Here is a 20490-nt window from a genome sequence, read left to right as displayed (position 1 = left end):
ATCAACTTTGAGTCCAACTTGCTGAGGTTCAGAAACTTGGTGACATCTAGTCTACCTGCTGCAATTGATTAACAAGGTCCACAGGCATCATTCATTTTAAACTATAAAGTTCACTGAACTGAGGATTCTTGTGGAGCAGTGGTAGTGTCCCTATCTCCGAACCAGAAGTTTCAAGTCCCATCTGCTTAAGTGTCATAACCTCTCTGAACAGAGTGGCTGTTGTATGGTGGCTGTTGTGCAATAATAGTGACCCTCCCACTGAACCAGGAGGTCTGTGTCCAAGGCCCACCAGCTCCAGAGTTGTACAATAACATCTCTGACCAGGTTGCTTAGGACATAACTTCACCCTGAATTGGTAGTGCTCTTGTAGCACCATGGTAGTGATCCTACATCTGGACCAGGAGGCGCAGGTTTGGGTTCAAGTATCACCAGCTCCAGGGGTGTGATCAGAACAGGTTGATCAGAAAATACCTTCACCGCAAATTACTCTTGATGTCTTTGAGGAAGTAAAATCAGTAAATTGTTTGTATGGAAAATATGAACAAGGAGGGTCAAAAATGAGTAAGTAATTTACCCAGTTACCTCATGAATAGCAATTTCAATTCTGAGTCAGTAGGTTGAGGGCTTGATAAGTGAATTGAACAAATAATCCCAGTTCATAGTCAGTGCAGTAATGATGGGGCACTGCATTGGCAAGTGGTCTATTTTTCAATTACAAAATAATCTGTAATTCTCAAGTGAATATTAAAAATACCTTCCAATGGCAAGCAAGGGCATTCTCCTTGATTAATCACCTCTCCCCCAACCTGTGCAGCCAACTCCACCAATAAAACAGATAATCTGGTTATTTATCTCATTTCCATTCATGGAACCTACTGATTACATGTTGGCTGACACATTCAAAATGTAGCTATGTTTTCAGAACGCTTCATCAGACAGAAGCTTTATCAATTGCCCTGAGGATGTGAAAGATGCTACATAAATGTAACCTTTTGAAGAAAAATGCTGTGTTATGATACTGTTGCTTTCCTGCTGATGGTGCTGTTGCATATCTGTTGGGTGCTTGCTTAGGATTACGGATGACTTGAATTCTTCACTTTGGTTTAATGATTTCTGAGGTACTTGATAAGTCCAATGTGTGATCTGTAAATTCTTCCCCACGAAGTACAGGTGGCCCTTGAAGGGTTGGGTAGGTGGGTTGTTTGGAGGTTTTGTGAACTCACGTCAACATCTTAACTTTCCCTTAGCTCATTTCTGACAGCGTTCCAATTGTTTGGTGCCTTCTGAATGAGCCTGCTCCAGTTTGGTGGGTCACAAGCCATGGTCTCCATGGTGTGACAGATATGTTTCACCTCCTTAAAGATGGGCAGCTCAGTGGTTAGCACTGCTGCCTCACAGCACCAGGGACCCGCGTTCGATTCCAGCCTGGGGTGACTGTCTGTGTGGAGTTTGCACATTCTCCCTGTGTCTGCGTGGGTTTCCTCTGGGTGCTCCAGTTTCCTCCCACAGTCCAAAGATGTGCAGGTTAGGTGGATTGGCAATGCTAAATTGCCCATAGTGTCCAGGGATGTTTAGGTTAGGTGTGTTAGACATGACAGATGCAGGGGTAGGGGAATGGGTCTGGGTGGGATGCTCTTTGGAGGGGCTGGATGTCCTATTTCTGCACTGTAGGGATTCTATGATATCCCCAAAACCTTTCTACTGGTTTCCTGAGAGTCTTCTACCACAACAATGGTGTAGTTGCCTCAGGAATATAGTGTCAGGCATACGAAAAACATGTCTAATGAAGCTGGCTCTGAGTTTTCAGTGCTTGATGCTCAGCAAAATGGCTTAGGGAGATGATACCCTTCTCAATAAATTTGGTGGATCTAGTGAAGGTATCATTTCTTCAGCGTTTTCGCAATTTCAATTTCAATTTCAATTTCAATTTCACCATCTTCTGTCATCACAGTTACTTGAAGCTATTCACGGAGGCATCTTATCATTTCTCAATGCCAAATACATTCAGCCATTCTGCAGCTGAAAGTCAGGAACCAAAGAAGTGCCGTTTGAAGATTGCAGAGATTTTTAGTCAACCTGTTCAGAAACATTATGATGTGTCAGGGGAAGGTGGGACTTGAACCTGTGCCGCCTGGCCCAAAGCTAGACTTTTCTTATACCAACTTTCCACAAACCACATACTCATGCAAAGATCTTGAACACTGATGCTTTGTCCTGGCTCAAGTTGCGGTGCCTTTGCATACTTGTTGATCAGGCTCATGTACCATTTTCTCCTTTCTTTCCAATGATACATTGTGTAACGGAAGAACTAGATGCATCTGTCCTCCAGTCTTGAAAGTTGCTGGTAGAGGTAAACCATTGCCGAGATAAGTAATATTAGATTTAACATTAGTTATTGGCAAGTTTCTTTCCATGTAATGATCATGGATTTTATCATATAAACAGTGCATTTTATGATACCATTAGACTGAGGAAAGGGAAAATAAGAGGTAACACATTGAAGATCAAATTTCTTGCATGAACTTGAATTGTGTGCTGGTGACAGTTGTCTGATATAATTTGCAGAAAAACACTAAACGTACTGAGTATGATGGTAAATGCATGAGAAAACTGTTGCATGAGTGCTATCTTTCATTTATCTCACAAAAGGGAATTTGGTGAAATCGTCACTTACCAGAATGTGGTCATGTCTTTAGACATGAAAAATATGAGTTACAATCCTGCATCATGACTTAGAAGGAATATCATGTGGATTTCAGACTGCTGACGCCAATGAAATTGACATGTTTCACATGACTTGATCAAGTTGATGGATGTCCTAATTGATGCAGGACAATAGATGAATTCATGTGCCAATCTCTTGGCTTTTTCTGTGCCTATGTGACCAATGTATAAATGGTCACGTATATCTCTTGGTGCACATCTTGTGGAATAATCATTTGTTTGACTTTGAAAATTACATTCCTTGACAGTCATAGTTCATCTTAGAATGTGCTTGCTCAGAGGCCTGTTGAATATGTTTGGGCCATCCACTGATGATGATCATCCCTAGCTATTGCAGCTGGATATCCTCAGATGTAGCTTCCTGAATTTGCTCTGCTTTGTTATGACCAGATTATGGAGACTATTTTCTAACTTAGGTTTGATAACATCCCCTTGCAGGTCTAAACAATATCTTTGTTCTTAGTGGGATTTGGCAGTCAGCTCAGAGCATTAGGAATTAGTCAACTGTCAGCCTGATTTCTTTAGTAGGTCAACGTCATTCCCTTAGATCTTCATAACTGGACATGGTAGTCATGGAAGTGCATTTGTGAGAGGTTTTTGATAGATCATTTGGAATATTTTGTAGTTGTTATGATCAATGAAATGATCGTGAAATAGGTGCGTGTGGAATCTTTGTGTTCCAAAAACTAACGCAAGAGTTCCCCTTTCTTTGTTGGAGTAGTTTGCTTGAGGAATTCTAAGAAATTTGGACCCAAACAATCTTGTCACCCTTTAAAACACATGCTCCATGGCCATTTTGGAATGCGCCTGTTTCTAAAGTGAAAGTCTGGAGGGATCATCATATTGAAGTAGACATTTGCTGGATAACATAAAACCTAACAAATCTGTTGGCGATTTTCCTGTTGCACATATGGTGTATCATTGCAGGTAAGACCAAGACGAGGATTTTAGTTACGAAATTCAGATTTTGTGGGGATAAAAGTTTGATGAACCCAAGCAAACTTTGTAAGGCACCTACGTCTTATTGTGTAGGCACCATCTGCATGTTTTCTGTTTTGATAGGATCAGGTTGAACACCAGTTCAGGAGTGGATTGATCTTAAGAACGAGCTTTGCCTTAAGTTGATTTGGCTTTTGTTACTCTTGAAACAAGACCATACTTCCATACCTTTGCTGCCATGAGCTGATGAAGGCTTGTATTATGCTAGTGTTTAGTTTTCCTGTGAGATATAATGTTATTTGCAATACAGACACAACCTGTTAGAATCTCAATGATATAATCCATATATTTTTGGAACACATTCTGGTTAATGGATATTGCAAATGGAAATGTGGAAACAATATTTACTGAAGGTTATTCTCAAAGTTATCAGTTCCTGTGACTCTGGGAAGGAAGTATGGATCAATATGCATTCTCAGTGTTGAGCTTTGAAAAATACTTGGCACCTGAGAACTTGAGGATTATGTTCCTCCAGCGTGGATATTTTGCAGGGACAACATTTTGGGGCAATGTTCAATCACCTTGGATCTAAGCAAATACATATAGTGTCATTTTTTTTGAAACAGAGGTAATGTAGAGTACGAATAGGTGTGATGCTCAACTTTGTCAATGATGTTGTTTTATACCATGGAATTCAATTCCAATTTGATCTCATTCTGAATGCCAATGTTGCACTTATGAGGAAGGTCAATCCTGGGCTGGACATAATTTTCACATATTGGTTCGCTTTTAAGGTTGTAATAGAATCAAACCTGTCTGGGTAGGGGTTGGTCAAGCCATGGATAGACATGATGTTGTGGTCTGGAATCTTTAATGTTCTGCTGTATTAACAGGTAAAAGGCTCAACTGACTGACCTGAGGAGCCTTGCTGACATTTAAGATGGATAATACCGATTCATGGCATGTCAGACCTATTGTAAGCAATTAGGTTATTGTGTGGGCTGTGCGACATTGTGTCAGTTCTTGAGTGCATCTCACGGAAAATGAGCAAAGGGGTGATATGTGCACTTGCATTAATGTCAATCTTGACACAGGGTGTAGGTTATCCATTCCTTTTAAAGCATATCAATTGGATGGAGGTAAAGGCCTCAAATTGACCATTTGCATTCCAGTTTGCCCCTGGAGTTAGTTGAGTTAGACACTGAAGCAATCCACGTCCTTGTAAGACATCCAGTCCTTGAAACCAATCAGGAATTTGAGAGTTTTCAGATGAGTTCTGTCTTCATGGCAGCTCCCAGGGTACCTGGCACAGATGTCTAAGGTCTGGTAAAATGTTCACAGATGTCTTGTACTTTGATGGAATGGAATTCTTTTTGCTGTTGACACCTGCTGTGTTTAATGGCACTCTCAACACAATGTGTGTACAGTCTATAGAGCCCTGCACCTGGAGAAAGCCAACTATGTTGGTAAAGCCTTCTGTCTGGGCTGGCACTGATCTCTTCCTGGGCAAACAATATGAAGCGATGTGATCAGGCAGAAATTACATCAGTTACAGCCTTAATGCATGCGTGGGTTGGGGATTGAGAGATCCTACACAAACCCCTGTGGATCCATGGAAGTAGCCAGTTCCATAAGAGTTTAATGCACCTATCACCTTGATGGCTACTGGAAAAGGATGACCCCTTCAGATCACAGGTCCTGCTCCAATAGTGGGCACAGTTCTGGGATGGTGTCCCAGGACATCCGCAATATGCGGTGAAAATGTGTCTCAGTCAGTTGGTGGGAATGGCTTTGAGGATCGCAGACTCCTGTACACACTCTGTGTGCTGAGGAGATCTTCAGCTGAGACATCTTCTTGTGGAGATTGTTTGGCAGTGGCTGGAGATTGGTGCAGATTCTCCGCTTGCTGATACATCTGTTCCCCCTCCATTTCTCTGTGCCTTCCCATGGCCACAGTGACAAAAATCCCTACTGAGGCTGGATCTTGGCCATGGTTCCAATGAACCAGCGTGGAGAGTATCAGAAACTGAACTGTTCCTTTGTAATGTGAGCTGTGAGTATTTGCATCATACACGAATGGCAGTTTAGCATAGTCCTCCATTTGGTGGGACATGGAGGATTCCAAAATAGTGGGCCACGAAGACCTTCAGAGGGCCCTTTGATCTCATTTCAATGAGAGCAGCACCAGTCATGCTGTGCAAATACAGTAGGAGATTGTGCAAGAACAGAAATTGCTGATGAAACTCAATCGATCTGGCAGCATCTTTGGGAAGGAAACAGTTTTTAAGTTCAGTGATTCTTCATCAGAATCTTTGTTTTATTTTGCACAAGGAGATTGTAAGTGTGGTAGGATTACTCACGGTTGTCCCCACATCCCAGACCTCCTACCTCACTTAAGCAAGGCAGCATATTGGTGAATATTTACAGTTCAAGGTGAGAGGAAATCAGCTCTGTGTTCTTGTGATAACCTCTGAGATCTTGGATTGTCTTTGTGAATCGTGGCCTCCAGGTGCCACTTCTAGGCTTGTGTGAGATTGCTTCTGCTTCACAGAGATGGCTATGATCAATCTATAATGACCAATGACAGAGACAAGATTGTTTGTGATCAGGATTTGTATTTCACATAATTAGACACTGCTTTTTTAATTCGCTCACGAGATGAGGGTGTCACTGGCCGACCAGCATTTATTGGCCATCCCTAATTACCCAGAGGGTAGTTAAGACTCAACAACATTGCTGTGGGTGTGGAGTCACATGTAGCGCAAGGATGGCAGTTTGCTTCCCTACAGGACATTAGTAAACTAGATGGGTTTTTCCAACAATCAGCAACGGATTCACAGTCATCATTAATAAAATTGATATCCGGAGAGGGGTGCATCCCAGGGATGAGAAACTTCAATAAGTACAAAGAGTGGAGGAGATTTGATTGTGGTATTCACTATTCACATTGGTGGAAGAATCAAGAATTAGAGGCCAGAAAATGAAAAGATTTAGCACAAAACGTACTGACATATTGATGCAGTACTAAGGGAGTGTTATGCCGTTCTTTTGGATGAGGCACTAAAACTGTAAGTGCTCTTTGGGTTATTATAAGAGATCCCATTGCACTTACCAAAGAATAGCAGTGAGGTTCTGCCCAACTTTTCCTTTCAGCAACATCAGTAAAGTAGATTAATTGGTTATTTTCTCATTGGTATCTATGGGACTTCATTCTGTACAAATTGGTTGCTGTGTTTAAACATGGCAACATTACTTACTGTGCTATGAGAAATTTGATGACATTCCTGAGGTTGTTAACTGTGCTATATCATGTTAGTTTGTTTTGTTTCTATTGCATTATCATACTACAAATGTGAAGGCTGGCTGGGAGCTAGAGGTTTGCTGTCTCACAGCCCACAGCTAATTGTTATAGTGGGTTACTCTTTCTGCAATCATAGACATTGGTGAAGTGTTGACTGAAACCTGAGTTCTGCTATTGCCACAAAATTGGCTGCTAAACTCACCCTGCTAAATTTATGTCTAAACATTAGTCTAAGGGCAGGAGTAGATCATTCTGTGTTTTGAGCCAAATCCATTATTCAACAAGTTAATTATTAATCTTCTAGCCCAGAGATTCTCAGCATCTCACCTGTCAAGCACTTCAATATTATCAAATCATTTCTAAACTCCAGTGAATATTGGGCTAGTCTTACTCAATCCCTCCTTATCCCCAGATTCAGTCAACTGAGCTTTCTAAATTCCAGTGAACCACATGGGCTTTTGGTAAACTAGTTTTCAGTTGCATCTTTTATTAATTGAATTTACATTTTGCCAACTGCCAAGGTAGGATCTGAACCTTTGCCCCAGGTTATTAGTTTGAGCCTCTTGATTAAAATCCCAGTGTTATTACCACAGTACTATTACCTTCCCTTATTTTAGGTATTTATGTTTACTGTGCTTAATTGAGTATGATTTTCTAAATGCTCCCTTTTTAATCGACTCAAGCATTCTCCCTAATGCTGATCAGGCAACCAGGTCTGTAGGCACATATTTTTCTGTACTTCTTTCTTGTTTAGGAGGGTTACATTTGCTGCTTTCCAATTCATAGGAACAGTTCTGGAATCTAAGAAATCTGGAAGATCAAAATCAATGTAACTCCAGACTTAGTATCCACCTCATTTAAAACCTCGCGGTGTAGGCTATCACATCTTTGAGACTTGTTGGCTTTTAATTCAGTTCCCCAGTGCTATTTCTTTACTGATATAAATTTCTTTAAGTTCCTCATTCTCACTAGCCTCTTGGTTCCCTACTCTTCCCAGACTTTTCATTGTATCTTATACTGTCTAGACAGATGCAAAATATTTGTTTCATGTCTCTGCCATTTCCAATCCCTCTTTAGCATTTCTCTTGTCTCTGACTTTATGGGACCCACACTTCCACTAACTTTCCCTTTTATTTACCTTTTTTTATATTCAGTTTTATAGCCACTTGCTAGTTTACTCTCAAACTTTCTTTCTTCATTAATTTATTGTTCATCCTTGGCTGAATTTTAAAATCCTTCCAATCCTCAAGTGTATTACACTTCTCAGCAACATTAGTTTATTAGTACTTTTACGTTCATCTTTTAAATACAATTGGATGATTCTAGTGTGTATATTTTAATATTTTAAGAGAATGTATGTTTGTTACAAATTATAAATAACTTCTTTCATCACTAATGTCTCATTACCATTGTCAGTGTCTTTTTCTGACCAATCCCGCTATTTGAACCCAAATTGATACTCCAACCTCCAATCTGGATGCTTCCCTTAGTGCTCTTGAATTTACCACTTTACGATTTTTCAAACTGCCCACACATTTGTTAGCTTGAGGTTCTGTTTCTTGAAATTGGCAGGAGACCACAACTAGCCTGGGTGAAATGGAACACATTGCAATGGTACAGTTTCCCTTTCTTGGCACTGGCACCAGTATCCCATGAAGCCCCAAAGCCCTGCATACCACAACACTCTTTCAGCCACACATTTAACCTTCTATTCTGCCACATGGGCAGCTAAGCTTCTGCTACATGGCACAGTGGTTAGAACTGCTGCCTCACAGAGCCAGGGATCTGCGTTTGATTCCAGCCTTGGGTAGCTGTCTGTGTGGATTTTGCACATTTTCCGTGTGTCTGCGTGGATTTCATCCAGGTGCTCCGGTTTTCTCCCACAGTCCAAAGATGTGCAGGATTAGGTGGATTGGCCATGATAAATTAACCTGCAGTGTCTAGGGATGTGTAGGTTAGGTGGATTAGCCATTGTAAATAGTTAATTAGCCATGGTAAATTGGGGGGGGGTTGGTGTTTGGTCTGGGTATGTTGCTCTTTGGAGGGTCAGTGCAGACTTGATGGGCCAAATGGCCTCCATATGCATTGTAGGGATTCTATGATTCTACCTGATTGTGAACCCAATGCTTTCAACCCAAACATAGCAGCATTTTTCATGTGTTCTGTGTTATCTATTCTGTTATCCCTGTGTCAAATATCAACCCAGGAATTATTGTTTTTTGATTCACCACATATTAATTATGACCTTAGCCTCTTCAGTTCTCTCAGCAGCACCCCGTTCCTAGTTCTAACTACTCAATTGATTTCTATGTGAAGTACAACAGTGGGATCCTTCCCTGTCGCTTTTCTAATACTTTTCCAGCCACAAGGAGTTGTTCACAAACTTTTCACCTGGCAGGCATACAAATGTTTGGAGTCCTGGATGTGGCTGCAGTGCACAGAATCCATCTATTTACCATGCAATTTCCTGTCATTTGCATTTTCTTCTTCATTCTATACATTGGAAGAGTTACCTGTATCATGGTGCCAATTACCTCCACCTTGTAGACTTTGCGCTCATCTACATGGGCAACAAGAACTATGCACTGTAAGGTCAATAGGCCAACGGTCCACAACATTCTAGCCAGGGGCTCCATACTTGCCCAACTGGCAGCATCACACCCTTCTGTTCCTGATCACTTACCTGACCTGTACCAAGGTATGGTAACTACCCCGTGGATTTATGTGTAACAGAACCCTCTCTGTGGCCCATTCTTTTCTGCACCACAGGACTCCAATTGTACAACTCAAGAGGCTGACGTCTCTCATAATGCTGATTGCAGCTGTGGTTTTCTGGAATAATGAAGCTCTCTATCAATGGCCATATAAAGTAACTGCAGTGCTTCTTGCCATTCCTTGCCTCATTTGTTTAATTAAAATTAGGGTCTCTTTTCAAACGGTTTCAATTCCCACTCTTCAATTCCGCTCTGCTCCTTGTTTTGGTTTATCAGCTCCTTTATGTCACTATTTACTTAGCTCCTATTCTTTGCATATGTAAGATTTTAATCTATTGTAAACTCAGTAGCCTTTCATGTTGGTATCCTGTAACTCATTAATTTTAATTTTATTCACAGATCTGATTAACTAGTTAAACATTAAACTTAATAGTCTCATAAGTTATAAACTAGATTTAGCTGTAAAATTACTTGCTCAATTAGCTTTCGTTCCTTGAGTTCCACCACTCTGTTGACCTCATTTTTAAGGTTAGAATTTTGATCATGTTCTCCCCTGCATCACAGAGAGATCTCTCCTTCCAGCAGCTGCTTCTCCCATAGCGTATGGGCGCCCCACACAGCTACTTTTTCTCTGCTTTGACTCCTAGTTGAAAGAACACAAGTACTAATAGATTGTTGGTGGAAGCCTTATCATCAGTGTCAGGCTCCCTGGGAATGAGGAAAGCATGAGACATATGAACAGGGGTTGCCATGTGATGGTTTAGGACAAGTCAAATTGTTTCCCTGAGAGGATGCAACTGGGAAAGCGTATGCCAGATATTCCAGATCACAAGACAGCAACCTTAACAAACTTGTTTGAAAAGCTAAGTTTCTGCGAGATGGCAGATAGGTGGCAGAGTGGTTAGCTCTGCTGCCTCACAGCATCAGGGATCTGGGTTTGATTCCAGCCTTGGGTGACTGTCTGTGTGGAGTTTGCACATTCTCCTTGTGTCTGCACGGGTTTCTTCTGGGTGCTCCGGTTTCTTTCCACAGTCCAAAGATGTGCCGGGTTAGGTGGATTGGCCATGCTAAATTAGCCTGTAGTGTCTAGGAATGTGTAGGTTAGGTGGAATAGCCATGGTAAATAGTTAATTAGCTATGGTAAATTGGGGCAGAGGGGTTTGTTCTAGGTATGTTGCTCTTGGAGGGCCATTGAAGACTTAATGGGCCAAATGGCCTCCATCTGCACTGTAGGGATTCTATGTTTCTATCTAACTGTAAACCTAATGCATTCGATCCAAAGTTGGCAGCATTTTTCATGCCTCATCGTAAGCTACCGTGTCCTTTCTGTGAACGGTTGAGTTCTCCCTCCAGCTTTTGACCTTGAATACTTCTTTGCCATCTTCCGAAAGGCAGGAGGAACGACTCTCAAATGGCTCACTCTCTCACCACAGGAAGGGCAAGTGCTCCTTCCAGTTACGACGGCTGCTGTACGGGATATCTTCTGCCTCAGGGCTCCGCATTGACAACGTATGGCGCAATCAAGACTTAGAATGTGGAATAATTATTCAAATCAGATGATGTTCAGGGAACCCTGTTGTCGGGGGGAGAGCAGGTTCAACGCATGTGCCCTGATGTGAAATGCAGACAAAATTTGTGGCTATGACAGAAGAGTTTATGCTCACAAATGTGGATGGTGGAATACCAGTTTAACATTTACACTGAGAAACCTTAATCCCTGCTTAAGTGAAAGATTTTACAGGAGTTGGAGATCGCTTGACAAGTTTGGCAGTGCATACAGAAGGTAAAGTGATTTCCAGGAGTTGTTTTGATCGCTTGAGGGGCTCAGAGGACTTATCCCAGAGTACTTGCTCCCTTTATTGGCTCTGGTTTGTTGCTAATCTAGTCATTACCGAGAGGTTACATGGAATGTGTTGGGGGATTAAGAATATGTCTGGTCACGATGCGATTTGATTGACCGGCTGATCATTTCCTGCCTGTCTTTTTGGTACATTTGTATTTCAGCCTTTCCTCCTAAATTAAATGCTGCTGAAAGTCCTATCTTTGTCTTCATTTGCTCCATTTCACACAGCGAGGAATTAGGGTATGGAGTGTACAGCCTTGAAATGTGGTGGAGGCAAGTTCAACTGAGGCATCCAAGAGAGCATTGTGTGATTATTAGGTGTGCAGGTAATGAAGAAAAGGCAGGAGATTAGAACAAGTTAATAGCATTAGTATAAGCAGGATGGGATGAATGGCCACTTTCTGCATTGTAACAATTCTGTGATTTCCCACTGTGCTTGAACAGTGAATGCCTTAATGTTTGCAGTGATATCATGGAAATATGTTAAATGACAGGTTATGGAATATTTTGGTGTTTCCAGGAGAAGTCCAAATACCACATATTTCCGACTAATTTCTCAATTCTGTTTTTGAAGTGGAAAAGATTCACAGGGTGGTGTATTGACATGTAGAGAGATCTAGTCTCAGCTTTGCATAAAAGGGAAAAGGTGGGACTCCTTATACATGTCTATTTGTCAGAGTCATGCCATGTAAATTGTTTTGGGAACTAAAACATCCTTGGTCCCTGCAGCTGGTTTGTTTGGTTGGTATAGAGATAAACAGAAAATGCTTTGTAAATGACAATAGCACTGTCCCAACTTGTAGATGAACCAGCAATTTCCTGCCTTTTAATCATCAAAGGGCAGGGCAAGGAATGCATGCTGAGTGTGTGCCAGGTAGGCATCAGCTGAATACAAAGATTCTATTGACACACACCTCTCAGTGCATTATTAGCCCTTTGATTTCTGGATGCTTTAACTGCAAGAACAAAAACATATTCTTTCTTACCAAGAGACAACAAGGTGCAGAGCTGGATGAACACAGCAGGCCAAGCAGCATCATAGGAGCAGTAAGGCTGACGTTTCGGGCCTAGACCTTCCATCAGGGGAGGAGGGTAACTTCTTCAGGGTAGGCATCCTTAGAAGATGAAGGGTCTAGGCCCGCAATGTCAGCCTTACTGCTCCTATGATGCTGCTTGGCCTGCTGTGTTCATCCAGCTCTGTACCTTGTTGTCTCAGATTTTCCAGCATCTGCCGTTCCTACTATCTCTTCTTTCTTACCAAACAGTGTTGAGGAAGATCCCAAATGCAGTTCCAAAATCATGTCACTGGAAGTGAAAACAAAAGAAACCTTGGAAAGAGTGTCACTTGATGAAGTGTTTTTGAGTGAAAGGATGTCAGTACTTAATGTGTTGGTCCTATTGTATGGTATCAGCTTAACTCCATTTCCATATTACTAGACTCTATTACAAGACAGAGCAGTAACACAGAAGGTGGGATCAGGATTTAAACAGCCAGGTCTATGGTTAGATGAGCAGTAGAATCGGGCAAGATGGTCATTTCGATGCTGTGACCATCTTGTGACAACTTCCTCCCTTTTACTCACACGGTGTAGTGAGACTCCCACCAGGGAGCTGCAAGTTACCAATTGATCCTCATTGTTGCTTGGTAAGCGGCTTGTTAACAGTCACAGGTTGTGATCTTACTGAACTCACGGTACAAACTAACCATCGGAAAATCTTGACCAGGGTGAGGTCTTGTCGGGTTACAAATTGCTACTTGTTCCAGGAGAACAGGGACCCCCCAGCTCCCCCTAGCACCAGCCACTTGTACTCTACCACCACGGATACTGCCATTTCATTTCCACGTAGGCATTGCCACCATCTTGGCATCCTTCAATGCATTGGCACTGTGCCCTACAAGGGCAGACTGGTCATGGAGTCACGCCAGCCGTCAGCAGTGTATGGCCACATTGGGTACAGGTATTGCATAGTGAATCCAAGATACCCAGCGTAGACCAGCCTGCCTAAGGGGGCTGTTCCCTTGCTCTCTCAGCATTCACCTAGTGCCTATTGACACACCCTCAGCATTTATGACTTGCCCTGCTCTGGTACGCTTTGTTTGAATTGGCAATTGGCCTAGTTCGGCAAACAGGCAGTCGGTCCTGCTGTGCAGCAATCCTTAGTCGAGGGTGAGCACATCTTGTACAGCAGTGTGCCGTGAATCTCTAACACCTGCACCACATGGCCTCCATGTTTGTGCCAAACACATAGCATCTGCAGCAAGCAGTGGGACATATCTCAAAGTCTTCGGGCAGTGGTCCACAGCGAAGGCCGTGAAGCACCTGTCAGTCGGTGGGGTGGGGGGGAGCCCAGCATTTGTAGTCAAGGGCAGTCCTTGGCTTCGGCCATAGTTGTGTGCCCAGTTGGAGTGGTGTTGTACAGAGGGTCTGTGCCTACCTGCTGCAGGGACTGGGTCACAGCCTGTCCTTTGTCTCCATAGGGGCCAGTTCTGGGGGAGGATAGTCATGGTTGGGAGCAGCAGGTAGAGGTCTGGGTAGGTGAGGGCCAGTACTGGCTGGTCAGGTCAGGTTGCTCGAGGGGGTGGGTCACGGTCGGCCTGTCACCAGTGTTCACAAAAATTTGCGGCCAAATAGAAAAAAGGGCCAGGTGAAGGCAGAACTGGGGGAAGGAAAGGACAGGTGGGCAGTGCAGGCAATGATCCCTCAAATGCTTCCCTACAATGAGCCAGGTAGGACGAGGAACTCTCCTCTGTGGTAGATGGACTGGTCCTTGGGTAGATGTAAGACATAGGGGCAGAAGGCGTTGTGGTCAGCAGTTAGTGGTGGTGTTTGATGCCTGGTTAATGTGACCATCGCAGTGGGATTACAAATGGTACTTACTCAAGTATCAGGACATGGATGTCTCCACATCCTCACAGGAGCAGACCTTGTCTTCTCCTGCTAAGACATTTATCCTTTCCTTGGAGGGCATGAGAGCACAGGTATCTGGTACCCACCCTCGGCTGTCTGGTTTCACTCAGCCTGTTTTGGGACGTCTTCTCCTGTAAAGGCATAAAGAGGGCGAATGAATGAGATGCAAGTGGCTGGCATGGATGTTAGGACCATTGCATGTGGAGAAGGGAGTTGAAGTTTTCTGAGAGTGTGAGGAGGCAGTGCAGAGGTCTTGCAGCATTATTAATGTGGAATTGGGAAAGATGTGTGCAACAGAGGGGGTGTCTGAGCATAAGTGTTGGTGGGAGGTGGGTGCGGTGACACAGTTATGTGTGAAGCAGCAGAGAGCAGAGCATTGACCTTCTTCCTGCACTGCTGCCCAGTCCTACTCATTCTGTGCTTCCCAGTCCTCCATCTGAAGATGGTACCATTCCAGGCGGCAATCTCTGACCAGGCTGGCATGTTATGGCAGGATGGCCTACTTTGCCAGTCCTTTAGGAAGAGGACTCCCTCTCCTCTCCAAAGTTCCATCCACAAGAGCCTCCAGGTACATCTCGCTGGTGCCAGCTTCCCCTTCCCTACCCCTTGTCCTGATGCCCTTCAAGGCTAAGCTGCATAGCTTGAAGATGCTAGCACTATTATAGGTGCACAGTGGGCTTTGAAAGATGGCGCCGCCCCAAGGGATACTGGTCTTATGGAGGCCCCTGCTGAATGATGAGGTCGTCCGTGAACGATGCATGGTAAGTTGGCAGAAGCAGAATGTGTATCTCACTGCGAGGGCTCACTGGCAATAAAAATTGCTTGTTTCATAAGATATGCCAAAGAAAACTCATTCAGCCTCGCAGCTGGAATCTTTCCACCAAACTCAATGTGAGTCACACTTCGTGAGATTCCACTAAGAATCTTTTTGTCCCGTAGAACTTGGCTTTCAAACATCTCAGCCTGCCAGAGAAGAAACTGGGACAGTACGTCATTGCTGAATGCTCTGTAACCCCTGGATTCAAATCCCAACAGAATAGCATTCACTTTTTAACTGATCCGGAATTGAAGGCCAGATTTGGCCCTGCTAACCAGCTACCATCGATTGTCCTAAAAGTCAATCTGGGCCTCTTCCAGTGTCACAATGACGCCACCTGCAAACTGGAGGAGCAGCACCTCATATTTTGCCTTGGGAGCCTACAGTCCAAAGGCCTAAATGTGGATTTTACCAGTTTCAAAATCTCCACCCCCGGCCTTATCCCATGTCTAACCTTCCCTCTCATCCCCACCTCCTTGAACCGATACAACCTGTCCATCTTCTCTCCCACCTATCCACCCCTCCCACCTTACTGACCAATCCCCACCATTACCTACCTGCACTCACTTATCACCATCCCACCTACCTTCCCCAGCCCCACCCCTTCACGCTCTATTTATCTCTGAGCTCCCATCCCCTCCTCCCACCATTTCTGAAGAAGGGTCCTGACCCGAAACGTCAGCTTTCCTGCTTCTCTGATGCTGCCGGACCTGCTGTGTTCATCCAGCTCTACACCTTGTTATCTGTCATTCCAGCATCCGCAGTTCTTACTATCCCTGATTCCTCATGTTGTTTTTGCAATGGATTACTGGTGCCCTTACTTCATCTGGCCTATGTTTGACTCCAGCCCCTTAGCAATGTGATTGATTCTTAGCTATTGCCAAGGACAATTAGAGATGGACAACAAATGTTGCCTTGCTATTGATGCTTACATCTCATGCATGAATAAAAAGAGTAGAGTGGTCAGGTTCCTATGTGAAGTGAGCCTAGTGCACTTTTACTCATGTTTATATCAGATCCAAATGTGCGGTATTGATTCATTCGGAAGGAGTTTTGAGTAATTGACGTGTGTTCTGCCTATGAAACGTTAATGGAGGTCCCTTGTTTCCAATCAGGCCTCACACATACACACATACACACATGTTAGGTGGCTTATTGGAAAACCATTGTGCAACAGGATGCTTAAAATCTGAGTCCAACTCTGACTTTATCCAGCCCCCACATAAAGGAAGTTTCCAGCAGCAACAGCTCCTTCTCTGGAATTGTAGCATCTGAAACTGAGATTAGCCACCCTGACTGTAAGCTCAGTCTCAGAGAGTTTGTTTAAAAGCTACATCAAAAGGGAGCGAATATTTCAGGAGAAATTCTGCAGAACATTTGAGGGGGCAGAGACATGGTATCTCTGATTATTGCTCGTACCTCACTGCTGTTGGACCTGTTCCCAAATCCCAGCTGCTGTGCGCCCATGGGGTGGGGTGAATGTAGGCAGTAAGAATGCCTTCTACTAGGGTGCATTCTCCTACTCTGAGGGGTCTTAATTTGACAGAAGTAAGGTATGGGCAAAATAATTTATTTCCGTCTTGGACAATAGGAGTCCAATTTTGCAGAGGTAATTGGGGATGTTTATCAGTAGGCTAGTGATGGAAACTGGAAAGTGTGTCCAATAGGCCCCCAGTGCCACAGAACATTCAGGGGACAGGCTTGACAAGTGTAATGTGGAATGTAGATTTCCTGTCAGAGGGCACTGTATCTTGATCTGCTGCACCAATCCTCTCCATTCACCACCACCGCCGCCAGAATCACATCACAATTCCACCTCCCCAGCGCAAATGCCCAACAACTCTACACCATCTACACCACTGGAGTCACAAAACCACCCCCAAATGGGATTCTGCACCTTTCCACTTGCCTTTGGATCACGGAATTTCTACCCTTTTCTGTTGAAATCATTCCCGTTTAACTTTAAAAAAAATCCTGCACTTCCTTGTAACATTTCCATAAACATTTTGCAAATAATTAATTGCTTGAGTTCATCCCTTGTTGCTCAGACAGACTACATGAAAACAGTGATTGCTGCCAGTGAGTTGAATGACATTGGCGTAAAAATTGAGCAGTGATGACAATATTGGCACAGTCTTCTATCTTCCAGTTTCAAAACTCGGGTAAGAAGTTTATCTGCTTTGTGTAGTCTATTTCAAGACCGGTTTCCTGAAGCAGAAATACTCAGATTTTTAGGGCTATGTGACCACTTTTGATGATGTTGTTGATAATATTACAAACCTACAGCACCAATCAGACAAATATTTTAATTGATCGATTTTTATTTCATTGTGTTAATGCAATTTCAAGTTAAATAGCATTTCTCTCAAGGTCACAGACTTTTGAACTTAGGTTTCATGAGCTTCGCAGTGGCAATTCCAGCCTCTTCCTCACTCAGATCACACAGGCATTATTGCCTGAAGTGAGGATTGGCACAAGAATGGCCCTAGCAAAGTTGTTTTTCTAAGATAAAATCCTGTTAAAAGCTGTTCATCATACTGCATATCCTGACAGGGGCTTTACTCACTCAGATATGAACGTTGTAAGGGATGGTGCCTACTGGCATTCCCACAATGATTAATTATCAAAATATACACTCACCAGAGGCTCATGTTGCAGGTCTGGTTCTCTGGTATTTGCAATAAATTATGGCAAGAGTCTAGACTTGAAGGAGTCCACAGATCTCGGACAGCCTGGTGGGAGGTAGTCGCTGAGCGAATGGGTGCAAGTTATACTGCAGGCAATGGAGTTTTGAACTCATTATCAGGCTCATGACTATTAATAAAACATTTCCTAGAATGTTCGTAAAAGTATGAAATGTATTAAAATCTACGTATTTATTCAACACCCTATTCTTTTTAAATTGAACATCTTAAAATACTTTGTATACAATAAAAATAGTAATTGTTATGTAGCCAAATAGCAGTCATTACATAAGACAGAATCCCTCATAGCAACTAATCTATTATGGTGTGTGATGAAGTGATCATGGGTTCAAAATTGGACATTCTAAATTGACCCATAGCTGGAGAAACTAGGCCTGACAGAAAACTCAAAAAACTGCGGATGCTGTAAAACAGAAATTGTTGGAAAAGCTCAGCAGATCTGGTTGCATCTGTGAACAGAAATCAGAATTAACGTTTTTGGGTCCAGTGAGGAAGGGCCATCGTTAACTCTGATTTCTCTTCACAGATGCTGCCAGACCTGCTGAGCTTTTCCAACAATTTCTGCTTAAGCCTGACAAGAAAATTGGCCAAATTAAACAAATGCCAGCAGCTATTGACTACAGAGAACAGTGGAAACCAAGATCAAAGAGTTTACAATTGTTCATGGGGAACAAGTTACAGTCAGTCCGAGGGTTGTGTATTTGAGAATTGTCGATCAGATGTTCTGGCATCTTGAATGCCTGAGAACATACACTTTACACTTCCCAGCATGGCAACAGTTAAGGGTGTTGTTACAACAACCTTATTGGATAATTTGAACCAGGCTCATGACCCCTTTGGTTAAAGACCACAAAACTTTCCGGAAAGTCGAGGTTAGCGGGGTTGGGGGAGGGGGCGGAGAACGTACATCTGGATGCCACTCCCTCAGTGAAGCCTTGGTGAAAACACGACCAGGCCCAGCAGCAAAGTTCTGACCACCTGGAGATAGAAAGAAGATCCACCCTGATCCATCTGAAACCCACTTTCATGGAAGAGAGTCAGCCCTACATTGGAGCAGAAGGAGATTCCGACGGCTCAGCTGAAACATGTAGATCATTGTGGGTAATATCCTTTCCCAAGTAGACAGAGCTAGATAAAGGTAAATATTGTGGGAATTTGGGAAATGCTTACATGGCATATTAATAAAGGAACATTTTGTTAATAAAATTGAGTTGAACCGCAAACCGAGTTCTACGTTCCTTTGTCTGTCTCATTGACTATAGCACTTCGGTAAAGGATTTTAATACATAAACTGGGGTTAAAGTGCCCAGAGCACGGACAACTGGTGTTTGATGCGATAATGTTGGCTAGCACATTCAGAAAACTACCTGTGTCTTGCAACCTAGGCTACAGAATCTTTAACATCTTCCAGAACAGGCAGATTGACTTTCAGTTTAGCACCTCACTTGTAGTGCAGGCACCCTTCACAGTGCAGAAACAGCCCCATAATGTCAGTACTGTAACAGGGTGTCAAATCTGATTGCATACTGAACGTCTGGAGCAAGCTGGGAGCCTCAAATGTCACACTCTGAAGTGAGATGGCTGTTTATCAAGCAGAGCTGAACTTTGGTATGAAGTCCATTAATTCTATGCAATCACTTATTTCATCTGAGTATTAGTATAATTGTGTTAAGGTTTTAAAATATATTCACTTTTGTTGCAGGTACAATTGAGACTGAACATTTTCGGTTTGGGTCGCCAGTGCAATTGTGGTTATGAGTTTCCCCTAAACCTTACCTATTTCGTGGACAAAATCAATGACTGAAAAAAAAATGAAAAGGTACAACATTGTTTGCAAAATTCTGTAGGATGTACATAATTTATGATAATGTACAACTTATATAATAAATTATATCATATCGCATCATCACTATATTATCCACAAACCAGTGATCTGGCAGAGCCTGTATACTGTATTTTCAGTTTAAGTAATGAACATAAAATGTAAGACAACTGAATAAGACTTCTGGATTAACAAGGTGTAGAGCTGGATGAACACAGCAGGCCAAGCAGCATCAGAGGAGTAGGAAGGCTGACGTTTCGGGCCTAGACCCTTCTTCAGAAATGGGGGAGGGGAAGGGGGTTCTGAAATAAATAGGTAGAGAGAGGGGGAGGCGGATAGAAGATGGATAAAGGAGAAGATAGGTGGAGAGGAGACAGGCAGAGCAAAGACGCGGGTGTGGAGCCAGTAAAGGTGAGTGTAGGTGGGGAGGTAGGGAGGGGATAGGTCAGTCCAGGGAGGACGGACAGGTCAAGGGGGCAGGATCAAGCTGGGCTGGTTTTGGGATGCAGTTGGGGGAGGAGAGATTTTGAAGCTTGTGCGAGAGAGGGGCTGGCTAAGAGCTGTGTTATCTAACGGGAACTGTCTCACTGGAAAGGGTGAAAGGAAAAACCGAGCAGCCATGGACTTCCTCTGTACTTCACAAGCTTCAAAATCTCCCCTCCCCCAACCGCATCCCAAAACCAGCCCAGCTTGTCCCCGCCTCCCTAACCTGTCCT

General features: G+C 43.2%; 1 long non-coding RNA gene across 1 annotated transcript in view; it reads left to right on the top strand.

Annotated features, from left to right (window-relative positions):
* Positions 1 to 11251: 11251 nt before the first annotated feature.
* LOC125486286 overlaps positions 11252 to 20490 on the top strand; it is an 11814-nt gene continuing 2575 nt past the window's right edge. The window contains exons 1-2 of the long non-coding RNA XR_007264972.1: positions 11252 to 11461; positions 19655 to 19771. This is a non-coding gene — a long non-coding RNA (uncharacterized LOC125486286). The remainder of the gene's footprint in view (positions 11462 to 19654; positions 19772 to 20490) is intronic.

Source organism: Rhincodon typus, chromosome 27, assembly GCF_021869965.1.
Source record: "Rhincodon typus isolate 14 chromosome 27, sRhiTyp1.1, whole genome shotgun sequence".
Lineage (NCBI taxonomy): Eukaryota > Metazoa > Chordata > Chondrichthyes > Orectolobiformes > Rhincodontidae > Rhincodon > Rhincodon typus.
Note: the sequence above shows the minus strand (reverse complement) of the source record. Positions and strands in the feature narration are given on the sequence as shown.